General features: G+C 32.8%; 1 long non-coding RNA gene across 1 annotated transcript; it reads left to right on the top strand.

Moving 5' to 3' along the window:
- Nucleotides 1-4,972: 4,972 nt before the first annotated feature.
- Nucleotides 4,973-13,033, top strand: LOC129926302 (uncharacterized). The gene is made up of 2 exons (XR_008777960.1): nucleotides 4,973-7,197; nucleotides 12,541-13,033. It is a non-coding gene; the product is annotated as an uncharacterized LOC129926302 (long non-coding RNA).
- Nucleotides 13,034-13,080: the final 47 nt, after the last annotated feature.

Here is a 13,080-nt window from a genome sequence, read left to right as displayed (position 1 = left end):
CAAAGATGAAAATGAGGAGAAAAGAAGCAAAGAAAACTGCCAATGAAATCATTGTTTGTAGTTATTTAAGAAGACTTTTCCCCTCTTGAAAACATGCACTGGCTGAAAATCCTTTTCATATTGGCTGTTAGCAATAGTCATCAATAAATACTATTTTCCTGTGCTTTAGCTTATTACCAATATGCAATAGTTCCTTGTACATTGGCTAAGCCAATATAGCTACACTAAGTGCAGCAATCGGCCACGCAAACCTTGAATGCAATCAGGTTTTGAAAATGAGTCATCTTAAAGTTCAAAGGAAATTAAATGAAATGCTCATTTTTTTTTTTAAAGAGACAAAAGTTCCTAGTGGCTGGCTAATTAAACAGAGCTCCCAATAAGCAAACAACGCCCAAGTGGACTTATTAGATATTTGAAATACAAACTACTGCACCTGGTTAAAATTCATACTGATGAATTCACTCAGTTTAATTTTTATTGTGTGTTTTGAGATCAAACACACACACACATAAAAAGTTGACTATTTTCAATAAAAAGAAAACAACCATAAAAACAACAAACAAACAAGCAGATCTATAATCACAATTGAAACTTGTAACCAACTTTTGAAGAAGCCTATCACTAACTTCATCTTTTAACATACAGTATTTATGATTAACAGGTTACCTTTGTAAAGAGTTTAAGAAAGTAGGCCTCAATTTTGATAGACATTTATGTTTTTCAAATACAATAATAACAAACTGTCTGTTATGTCAGCATTGAAATAAAGGTGATTCCAACTGCTACATATGCATGTGAGACGTGGAAGTCATCTGTCAAAATTGAGAAAAGACTAAATGTGGCTCATCAGAGATGGCTGAGACGGATTTTGGGAGTCAGTTACACAGATCGGGTCTCAAACAAGGAAATCCTATGCCGAACTGGGAGTCAAACACTTAGTGAGGTTGTGACTGAGCGTCACATGAGGTTTGCGGGACATGTTCTACGTCAAAATGAATTACACACACCAAGAGTTGCGATAACATGGAAGCCAAAACGTGGAAAGCGCAAACAGGGACGTCCTAGTATTACTTGGCGACATACCTTCATGGAGGACCTCAGAACAGTGGACACCAGGTGGGAGGAGGCTTCAGACATTGCCAGTGACAGATCTTTATGGAGACAGTTTGCCGCCCAATGCGCCGAACGGCGCGGGAGGACCTAAGTCTAAGTAAGTAAGTAAAGAACTCTCTCAAGTCTAATCAATAAAGGTTAGGCTTCAGTGATACTTTGTTGACACTCTTTCAAGTCCAATGGCTACTTGACATCTGAAGGGACATAGCAGTTAGAAGCAGAAACTTTTGAATTCACTCAAGAACCTGAAGCTACAACAAATGGCTTTTATTTCTCCAAGGAAAATTTGATGCACATTTTTGAACTAAGTTTAATACTGATAGATAAAAATATGTATAATTGTCTTTTTATTTATAATAGAAGAGGGAAAAAAAATAAAGATTTTACTAACATCCTACAAGATTGGCTAACATCTCATTCTACCAAGAAGCAATTATTTCATACAATTTGACTATTAGTTTTTGACAATCTTCTTAGCATTTCAAACTATGGTCAGGCCTAGATGTACATGTGGATGGTAACTTCTTCGCTGTGTCTTGAGTATTCTAACAACTAATTTCAACTAACCAAATGAACACAGAGGCAATGCCAACAATATAATGAGACAATCAAGTGTGTTGGCAGTTCAAACATTTAATCTAATAATGAAGGGAATCTGTCTGTCATCGCTGTCACTAACCAAATAATTAAGTCCAAAACTTCTTGATAAACAAAACTTGACTGTCTCCAAAGACACTAGCATTATGAACTGTTTTCATTTCATATCGAACTCTTTTGTTTTTACAATGACATTATTGTCATTATATAAAACTTACTCAAAATACACAAAACAAAAAAAAACTTAACTTTTATCTGCCTTATTTGATATTGTAAACAAGTGAAGCCTAACAAATTCCTTTGACATATCACTATAGAAGTAGTGAATTCAGCACTAAATGTTAAGACATAACAAAGAGCTTAGCAATAAAATACTCATGAGGGGAGAATGCCCTAAAATTTGTGCTGATGTCAGAAATAGATGATTCTAAATCAAAGAAAAATATCACATTCCTTAGCTTAAATGTAAACAAGAAAAGGAAGATAATCCAAAAGTAAAGAAAGAGAAAAAAAAGTGAACAAAGAGAGAAAATAAATATCTTTGTTCAGAAGTATCAGTCAATGCCTTTAGACAATAGAAGGAAGTTAGTGTATACAAAAAAAATTGGTCTCGTTGGAGAGTCTGGTACAAAAACTTTTAAAACAAAGTGCAATGAGAGACAAAAACACTCATGCAATTTCAGACAGCCAGGCACACCACTGTTGAATGTATAATTTGTGACATCTTGCCAATGTTGTAAGACTTGATACAACTAACAATTTGTGTTATTTTTAAACAAAATGACTAGTATTAAAATGTTGTTTATGGTATAATCTATTTCTGCTGTTGGAGCTGATCTCTGAAGATTTGGTATTAATAATTACCAGACATATCAAGAAATTATTTCAGAAGGTGAAGCCATTTAATAAATGACATATTGAATAGGATTCCCTAAGATGAAAGAAGTAATCTTATCTTATCTTATCTTATATAATACAGACGTTACTTCAAAAAAGAAGATGATTACGTCCTACGCGTCATGCATTTAGTCATGCATATTAACCAATGACTTAAATTCTGCCAAGTCACTGGTTTTCCTGGCTAGCTCAGGCAACCCATTCCATGCTCTAATAGCACTAGGGAAGAAGGAATATTTGTACAAATTTGTCCTAGCATATGGGATGAGGAATGTGCCTTTATCTTTGTGTCTTTCAGAGTATTTTATTAAATTTTGTTTTTGTATTTGAAGATTATGGTTCAGTGTTTTATGTATTATTGCTACTTTACTTTTGAGCCTTCTGTCCTGAAGGCTTTCTAAATTTAGTGATTTTACTAAAGGTGTTACTCTAGTCAAATGTGAATATTCGTTTGTTATGAATCGCACTGCTCTATTTTGTGTCTGTTCTAGTTTCTTAATGTTTTCTTGAGTTGAGGGGTCCCAAACAGAGGATGCATATTCTATTATTGGCCTAACCAAGGTTAAATAACATTTTAGTTTTATGTTCTTATTTGATTTATAGAAATTTCTTTTAATAAATCCTAATGCTTTGTTTGATTTTTTTGTAGTTTCATCAATATGTGGATTCCATGACAGTTTTTCATTTATTATAACACCTAGGTATTTTGCGTTTTTAGTCTGTGTTACTGGTTTGCCATGAATAAGATAAGTGGAATTAATTTGTTTTAGTTTTAATAAAACTACATAGTGGGGAAAGTGACTACAGAGATGGCCTACTTATAGGTCAATCACAATGAATTGAAGCTAGACTGGGTTTAGCATAAGGAAATAAGTCATTAGTGCAAAAGTTAGTTCACTTTAAAAATAAATTAAAATATATAGCAAGCATCATACACTTAGATGCCCTTCTTCACAGGCCCACTTAGTTTTATTTCCAAATGTTCCCACAAACATCTGATGATTCTATCATTGGCTCTATCCCCATATGAAGTGCCACCATTCAAAATGATCATATCCCCACAGATGTAGTGGATCCAGTACTAATTATAAAACTGATCTACAATTAACTCACTGAAGTTTAAATATTATTGACTCCCCTGATAAAACTAAAAAAAAGGGAGGGGGTTAAGAGGGGATTTTGGAAGGTAAATTTCATATGCTTAAGATTCACATAGACTTGTTCAAATTGATTATTTATACTAGAAACAAAAAAATAGGTCTATGTCATAAGTGTACATTATCTAAGAAGCAAAAATCAGAGAAATGGAAAAATGTGTGAAAATCACTAATATTTGGAGCAGAATTTAACTAAATACATTTCAAAATTAGAATCTAAAGGTACTAATGTCCTTTGATCAAATCTCATTTAGATCAAAATAATTAACAATGCAATTTTTTAAAAAAATCTATTAACCAGTAAGTAGTTAGTTCAATTGAAACAGCTGGTAGTTTTAGAAAGGATGAGTTAACAGAACTGTTATAATGGACATAAAACAACAAAAATTAAAAAAATACTGCTCATCCTCCTCCAGACAATACATCAATGGCCCAGGGTTAGCTTTGAAAAGTTATTCTAGACTTGTATAAACCATTGACAAATCTGATATAAAATGACAATTTTTCATTCATTGATTTAATGCATGCTTTTATTTAGTTTAGATCAAGTTTCTATTGGCAGAAAATGCACCAATTTGCCATCATTTTAATATGATTTTCCCTAATAGCAATCATTTTACTTTTTCTATATGTGACAAGCATAATACAATCAGGATATGGTGAGGTGATGCTTACATAAACATTTAAAGTTTTACTATTAGTGTAAGATAATTAGAATCATGCCACAAAAAAAAAAATTACATATTCGCATCAATGCAAAGAAGATGAGCATAAGTAGGGAAAATCAAAACTCTTTAGTCTTGATGTATCAGTGGCAATGACAGACAGTTTGTGTATGGTAGCCAAACTAACTAAATAGCTTATTCTAAGTGTAAAAATATACAATTAAAGTTTATTCTAAGTGGGAAGCGTGGTCCAGAGGCTAAGTACGCTTGAACTTGGCTTGGCTACCTATGAAGGGGGCTCGAGGTTCGACACTTGACTCAGGCATAGTTGTGTTTACTGAGCGCCTAAAGGCAGCACGGAAAACCTTCTCACAGATACCCCCTCACTGGTCCATGAATGAGATTGGACCATAGCATTATAAGCATGCTATAGGCATGAAAGTAGCACTATATTAAAGCAATAATTTATTTATTTATTTAAGTGTAAAGATATAAAATTAAGACATGTTTCTCCTGACTTGCTGTAGTGGCGACATGTGTTAGACACCTTATTTATATAGGTTAGTTATTTTAGTTATTTAGCGACGCACCATAGTAGACGCATATTGAACGGGACTAGTGACGTTTGGGATATGTTGGGTTAGAGACCGGAAAATCAGTTAGCGATAGAACACTCCAGGGTAACGACGTGTTTAGTGACAGAGACTTCTACTGTGGCCTTTTATCATAATAAATATATATTAACTTGTTCATCATCGTTGACTACATCTCTTCACCTGTTACAATTGATGTGCCAGTTCTTGTTTGTGTTGTTGGTCAACTACACGTAATACACCCGAACAATTACACCCAAACGATTGCAGAGTAATTGGTTGACTTCAAGACAGCCTGAACTAGCAACATCACAGTGGCGACCCCGAACCTCGAAGCCCGACGAACATCGTACCGGACCTCGAAGCAGAACGTTTACTCAGGTGAGGGTCGTGCACTCGAAGTTATAAGATTTCATCGGAGTACGGCTGAACACAGCATCATCGCAGAGTGACTTTGTTCTGGATCTACAAGCAGTCGTCGCCTGTTTGATCGCACGTTCAACGAGCCGTTAACTCAGGGTGACCTTCGTCAGGACCGTAATCATCGCAACGCCTGATCTTCATATGCTGAATCGACCTACAACCAGAGAAACCGTTCATTCATAACGGGTGAGAGATCGTTAGTGAACCTGTTGGACATATTTTTTCTTCGTCATAGGAGCCACATTGAGTATCAAGTTTTACCTCGCCAGTTCGAGAAGGACAGTTTGCCCGCTGTCAGAAGTATTGTGAGTACTACAAGTTTGGTAGCTAACTAAATCGAAATCGCTCTGTCGTCTTACCCTTGGAGAGATTCTTGTGGAGCAGTTTGCTCATTGAACCGGTTGCTTGCCACGTTTATAACGGTCACTGTGTTTAACCTTTGGAAGGTTAGTGAAGTAATCTTTATCAGTACTGAACATTGATCTATCTAGTATTCGTCGGTCTAGACCATATCTAGACGTGCTGATATTGTTGTGGAAATAGCTACATCCACTTAATTTCGTTGAAAACCGTTAATCGTCTAACGGAACGTCGTCGGAGGTGACCTTGGTCTCACCTAGTCTACATTGGACAGTTTGGTTTATTGAAGCAGAGTACAACAGCAAACTTCGTCGTACTATCAGAGTAGCAGCAGAAGCAGTGAACTATTTTAGAGAACCGTTATTCGTCAGCCCAGATCAAGTCATCGTCGAGAAAGTCGTTATTCGTCAGCCCAGATCAAGTCATCGTCAAGAAAGCCGTTATTCGTCAGCCCAGATCAAGTCATCGTCAAGAAATTCATTATTCGTCAGTCGTCCAGATCAAGTTGCCGTCAAGAGACTGTTATTTGTCAGTAGTCATCTACACAAGTCAAGTCATCGCCAGAAGAACCGTTAACCTATTCGTCAGTAACTGTGTACACAAAGTCGTCGGAACTACACATACGGTCATCAACAGTCGTCGAAGAAACTGGAACATTTTGCTGTGGCATATCAGGACATCTGTGGCATTACGTGGGATACTGGTAGCACCGGAGAGCAGAGTCAGAACTGGAAGAGAGGCAGTGGAATTTGTTGTGATCTAACATATTCGGGAGTCCGAACAAAGGGATCTTTCTTATCAAAAGCTAAGTGCCATTTTTCTTATTAGTATATGTTTAGATTGCCCTTAGAAATAGATTTTGTCTAAATTTGGTACGTTAGCCTGAGTAAAATCAGGTGGTGCGCCTTAAAACCCGTCGGGGTAGAAGACGTAATTTAGATGAAAAGCTATATTATACGTTTAGGATTGTAATTTGTTTTGTTTGTGTAAACGTCATATCCGTTGTTGCCTGGTTACTTCGTGACGTTATCATTGTGTGCCATATTGTCACATCCCAACCCATAGTGATAGTCTCATTTAATTATTTCATTTGTTTATATTATTTTAAATTATTTATTTTTATTAATTTAATTAGATCTGTATTTTTTTTTTTCACTTAATGATAGAAAGTGCGGGTAGGATTCTTTCATTGTGAATCAGACTAAAATAATTTTAGTTTGAGCGGTTAAAATCAAATATGATTTTGCCATGAGAATAATGCCGAAACTGGCTATGTAGTCAAACACTATCGTCTGGCTAAATTTAGATCTGCAAATTGTTGTACATCTCTTTGGTACAATTTAATCATCTAGACTCTAATTTGAAATATTATTAATTGAAAGATGAATGAAGGTAGTACATTCTAGATATATATATCTTGTTGAAGATATATTTGACATTGTATACACATATTTGTTTCGTATGGTTAAATAGAACCATAATCTAATCTAGATCTAGACTCTAGACAGTCCTTGAATTTACTCTAGACACTTCACTGTGACTTCAGTCATACCGGATTTTAAAATTGATCATAGTTATTCATACTAGATCTAAAAGTCATAGTGCTCTTGATAACTATAGATCTAAATAGTATTATTATACATACTATAATATACTAGATTTAAATTTGTGTGTAATACTGGACCTAATATACAGATTTGAATATAACCATAATAACTCAGACTAGATTTACACATTTACTAAATCTATAGATAGAGACATAACATTTAAAATTTGTATAAAAGTGTGGAAAAACATAAATATAAAATAAGTTTAAAGTATAGCCATAACCAATATAGGCTAAGTAAAAATATATATAAAATATAAAACACAATGGCTACATCATCATATGTGGACCTTAAGGAGGTTAAGGAAACAGCTATGCAGGATGGAAAGGCCATGGAGTTAAAAGGAAAAGACTTAGCCGCTTATGTACAGCAAGTTGTGAGGGAAGAAATGGAACGTCAAGATAAAATAAGAAGGGAAAAAGAAGAGATAGAAAGACAAGAAGAACATCAAAGACAAGAGATAGAGAGGCAAGAAAGGATCAGAAAGGAAGAATATGAAAAGCAAAAAGAAGACCAAGAAAGGCAGAGAGAGCATGAAGCTAAAATGGAGAAGATGAGATTGGACGCAGCACAAGCCAGAGCCCAAACTGAACAAAGAAATAACACAAATAACTCAAATAATTATACCACTCAAAGAGACAACCCTAATTCACAGACATGGCTAAAGAGAAAAATACAAAGTTTTGATGAACAGAAGGATGACATTGGTGATTTCCTGAAAAGATATGAGGCAAAAATGTCTACATTTAATATGCCTGAAGAGGAATGGTCTGAAATACTGATAGACTTTGTTCATGGTCAAGCTCTAACAATATGCCAAAATCATGACCATCATATTGATGATAGCTATCAGGTTTTAAAAAGAGAGTTATTAAATGCATATGGTCATAATGCTACAACTTTTAGAAAGAAATACTTTGACAATATACCATCATTAGGAATAGAACCCCAAACTACCATTAATATGGAAAAGGATTTTTTCAATAAGTGGGTAAAATTAGAAAAAGTGAATAACTCTTATGAAGGATTAAAAAATTTTATTCTAGTGGACAACTTTGTAAATAAATGTGATCCTCAGTTACAATCTTTTATTAGAGAAAGAAACCCAAAAACTATAGATGAAATAACAGAGATAATGAGAGTATACAAAAATGCCTATCCAAATAAACCATTTTCTGATAGGGATAAGAGCAAAGTAGATTTAATAGGATACACCAAAGAAAATGTTGATAGAAGTAGAAATAGAAACAGATCAAATAGTGGAAATAGAAAATATAGTGAAATAACCTGTTTTAAATGTCAAGGAAAAGGTCATATAGCAGCTAACTGTAGAAGAGGGAATAGTAGGTCTGGAAGTAGAAATAGATACAATGAACAAAATAACAATAGATATAGGAGTAGAGATAGGAATGACAAGGGAAATTATAGATATAGGAGTTACAGTAGGGAATACAAAAATAAAGGTACAGATAGGGTATATTTCATGGAAGGAAATAGGAACAATTTTGCAGTGTACCCAGGGTTTGTAGATAGAATTCCAGTGGAATTAATCAGAGATTCAGGTTGTAACACTTTGGCAGTAAAAACTAAATTTGTCAAACCTCATTGGTATAAAGGGTTTACTAAGAAAGTAGAATTAGCAGATGGCACTGTAAGGGAATTTAAAGCTATAAGGGTATACATTGAAACTCCATTTTTCACTGGTTATTGTGATGGCATTGCAATACCAGAAATGAGATATGATATGTTAGTAGGAAACATAAAAGGAGTTAAAGAATGTTCAAGAAAAGAATTAGAAGACTGGCAAAACAAATACAAAAACATAAGACAAAATCATGAAAACATAGAAACACAAAATATAACAAGTATGGTAATAACAAGATCAATGAATAAACAAGATGAGAAACAGGAAAATACAATAAATGTAATAAGTAATGATAAAGAAAAAGAAACCAGTAATGTAATACAAATAGAAAATACAGATGTTAAGGAAAGAGAGATAGAAAATGAAACACAAAATAGTCTTGAAACACAAATATCTCAAAGTGAAAAAGAAACAACACCCACATTTGCATTAGAACAAATGAATGACAATATTATTGGGAAAATTTATTCAAGAATATTAGATAAAAACAATAATAATCCAATGGAGAAATTTTGTATAGAGAATAAAATATTATTTAGACAAACAAGTAAGGATAACAAGAAAATAAAACAACTTGTCTTACCACAGAAATATTGGAAAGATGTTTTAATCATGACACATGATAATAATTTAGCAGCACATAGGGGAGTAAAGAAATGTTATAGGAATTTGTCAAAACAAGTATTTTGGCCCAAAATGAAAGCAACAATCAACAAATACATAAACTCATGTGACATATGTCAAAAGAGATCTAACAAAAGCCTAGTGAATAAAGCACCTATTCAAGAAATGGATGAACCTACAGCACCATTTCAGAAAGTATCTATTGATTTAATAGGTCCTTTAATTCAAACTGAAAATAATAACAAATACATTTTAACAGTAATAGACATGTTTAGTAGATATCCAGAGGCAATCCCATTATCAAATACAAGTGCAGAAAATATCATTAATGCCATAACTCAAAAAGTAATTACAAGACATGGTATACCTAAAATTATATTGAGTGATCAGGGATCTCAGTTTAAGTCAGAACAATTTAAGAAATGGACTAAACAATACAATATACAACACATATACTCTTCGGTTTACCACCCGGAGAGTAACGGTTTATGTGAACGATATGGTGGATCATTAAAAAGATCACTAACAAAAATAATTCAGAATAATCAGAACAAGTGGGATCATTACATTAACTATGTACTATTTGCTCATAGAAACAACATCCATGAAGCAACACAATTTTCACCATATGAAATAATACATGGAAGAAAACCCAGAGATGAATTAGATGTTTTTAAAGAAAATCTAATAGGCAATGAGAATAAATTAAATAATGACAGTGAAACAACAATCACAACAGAATTGAAAGAAATATGGACTCAAGCATATAACAACAATAAGAAGTACAAACAAAGTGCTCATGAGAATATAAATAAGAAAAGACAATTGAAAACACTAGAAGTAGGAAACAATGTATTAATATTGATAAATGACCTGAAAAATAAAATTGGTAAACAATGGAAAGGTCCATTTAAGGTGATAAAACAAATTAGTGATGTGAATTATCAAATTGAAATAAATGGGAAAATTAAAACATATCACATAAATAATTTGAAACTGTATCATGATAGAGAAGATGAGTTGATACAAAACATTCAGGAGGAAATAGAAAATAAATTTTCAGAAAGAGAAGAATGCTTGATGATAATAACAAATGAAAATCATAATGAAAATGATATTAAGGAAATACCTGTAATAGAAACAAAAGAGAATCAAACTTGGCAAAAGATTAATCTTAATAATCTAACTAAGGAAAAGTCAAAAGATATAACTAAAATAATACAGGAATACAAAGAAATTTTTTCCAGCATACCAGGAAAAACTAATATTATTAAACATGACATTAAAGTAACAGACTCAAAACCTATCAAGCTTAAGCCATATAGAATACCGCTACATTTACAAGACAAAGTAAAGAAAGAAATAGACAATTTACTAGAATCAGGTATAATTGAACCATCAACATCTCCTTATGCTTCACCAATTGTGATAGCCAAAAAGAAGAATGGAGATATAAGGTTATGTATTGATTATAGGAAACTTAACAACATCACAGAATTTGACCCATATCCAATGCCAAATATAGAGGATATTTTACATAAATTAAATGGAGCAAAATTTTTTACTAAATTAGATTTAACTAAAGGTTATTGGCAAATACCTTTAACAGAAAATGCAAAACCTTACACAGCATTTGTAACACCATATGGTATTTTTCAATGGAATTATATGAGTTTTGGATTAGTAAATGCACCTGCCACATTTAATAGAATGATGAACATGATAATTGGAAACAAAGAAAATGTTATTTGCTATTTGGATGACATATGTATTTTTAATAATAGTTGGGAGGAACATTTGGTAGATGTAAAAGAAGTATTCAAAATAATAAAAGAAAGTGGACTTACAATTCAAGCAGAAAAAGTAGAAATAGGATTGGAGGAAATAATTTTCTTAGGACATAAAGTAAATAACAACATGATTAGCCCTATTGAAGATAACATAAAGAAAGTACTTAATATTGAAATACCTACAACAAAAAGACAAATTAAAAGCATATTAGGAATAGTAAATTATTACAGAAAGTTTATAAAGAACTTAGCAGAAATAGTGAATCCACTAAATGACTTACTTAAAAAAGGAAAACCTCAAAAAGTAGTTTGTAATGAGGAATGTGTGAAAGCTATTGACAGAATTAAAGATGTTTTTAGTCATGAACTAATATTAAGACTACCTGATAAAGACAAAATATTTTATGTCACAACTGATGCATCTGGTAATGCTATTGGTGGTTGTTTAATGCAGAACTATGATAACTTACATCCTATATTATATGTAAGTAGAAAATTGTCAGAGGCAGAGAAAAAATATAGTGTCATTGAAAGAGAAGCCTTAGCTGTAATATGGGTAATTACTAAGCTAGAGAGTTATTTAATAGGAAGGAAATTCATATTATTAACTGATCATAAACCTATTCAATATATACAGCAAAAGAGCATGAAAAACAGTCGTGTTTATAGATGGTTCTTAGCACTACAGGAATATAAATTTGAAGTGAAAGCTATTAGTGGATCTGTGAATATTGTAGCTGATTTATTGTCTAGAATGACATTGAAGTGAAACAATTTTGTAAATAAACTATGATTATATTGAGTATGTAATATATATTAATATATTGACACCATTTATATGTTATGGAAAAGGGAGATAAGTAAATTTGATGTTAAGCATTTAAAAGTAAGTATGGATATTTTTTTTTGTGTGAATCATTTCATATATCATTGACGAAAGTTAGTTCTATGGAAAAGGGTGAGTATAAAAGAAAAATGGACAAAAGCGTATAAAAGGGTGGTAAGAAAAAATGTATTGAATGTGTAAATAAAGTTTGTAATTGTTTTTTGAAATATTGTATTTTATCAGATTACTGCCAGTAAAGAACATTTGAGATGTGTAGGACATGCCCATAAGATGCCACATTTTCCTCCATGATGAACTGTGTACCAATGAAGATGATTCTGGAATGTTATGAACTGTTATGAACATTGACATGAATATGAGGAACTGTCAAGATGAAGATGTCAAGATGAAGAGATCAAGATTTTATGTTTGTGGTCTTCCCCTTAAATTGAAAATGCCCTTGTAAGACTTGACAGTAGTGGAAAAATATTGACATATTTTTTTTTCAAGGGGGGGAGGAATCTGTTAGACACCTTATTTATATAGGTTAGTTATTTTAGTTATTTAGCGACGCACCATAGTAGACGCATATTGAACGGGACTAGTGACGTTTGGGATATGTTGGGTTAGAGACCGGAAAATCAGTTAGCGATAGAACACTCCAGGGTAACGACGTGTTTAGTGACAGAGACTTCTACTGTGGCCTTTTATCATAATAAATATATATTAACTTGTTCATCATCGTTGACTACATCTCTTCACCTGTTACAATTGATGTGCCAG

The sequence above is a fragment of the Biomphalaria glabrata genome, chromosome 5 (genome assembly GCF_947242115.1).
Source record: "Biomphalaria glabrata chromosome 5, xgBioGlab47.1, whole genome shotgun sequence".
Taxonomy (NCBI): Eukaryota; Metazoa; Mollusca; class Gastropoda; family Planorbidae; genus Biomphalaria; species Biomphalaria glabrata.
Note: the sequence above shows the minus strand (reverse complement) of the source record. Positions and strands in the feature narration are given on the sequence as shown.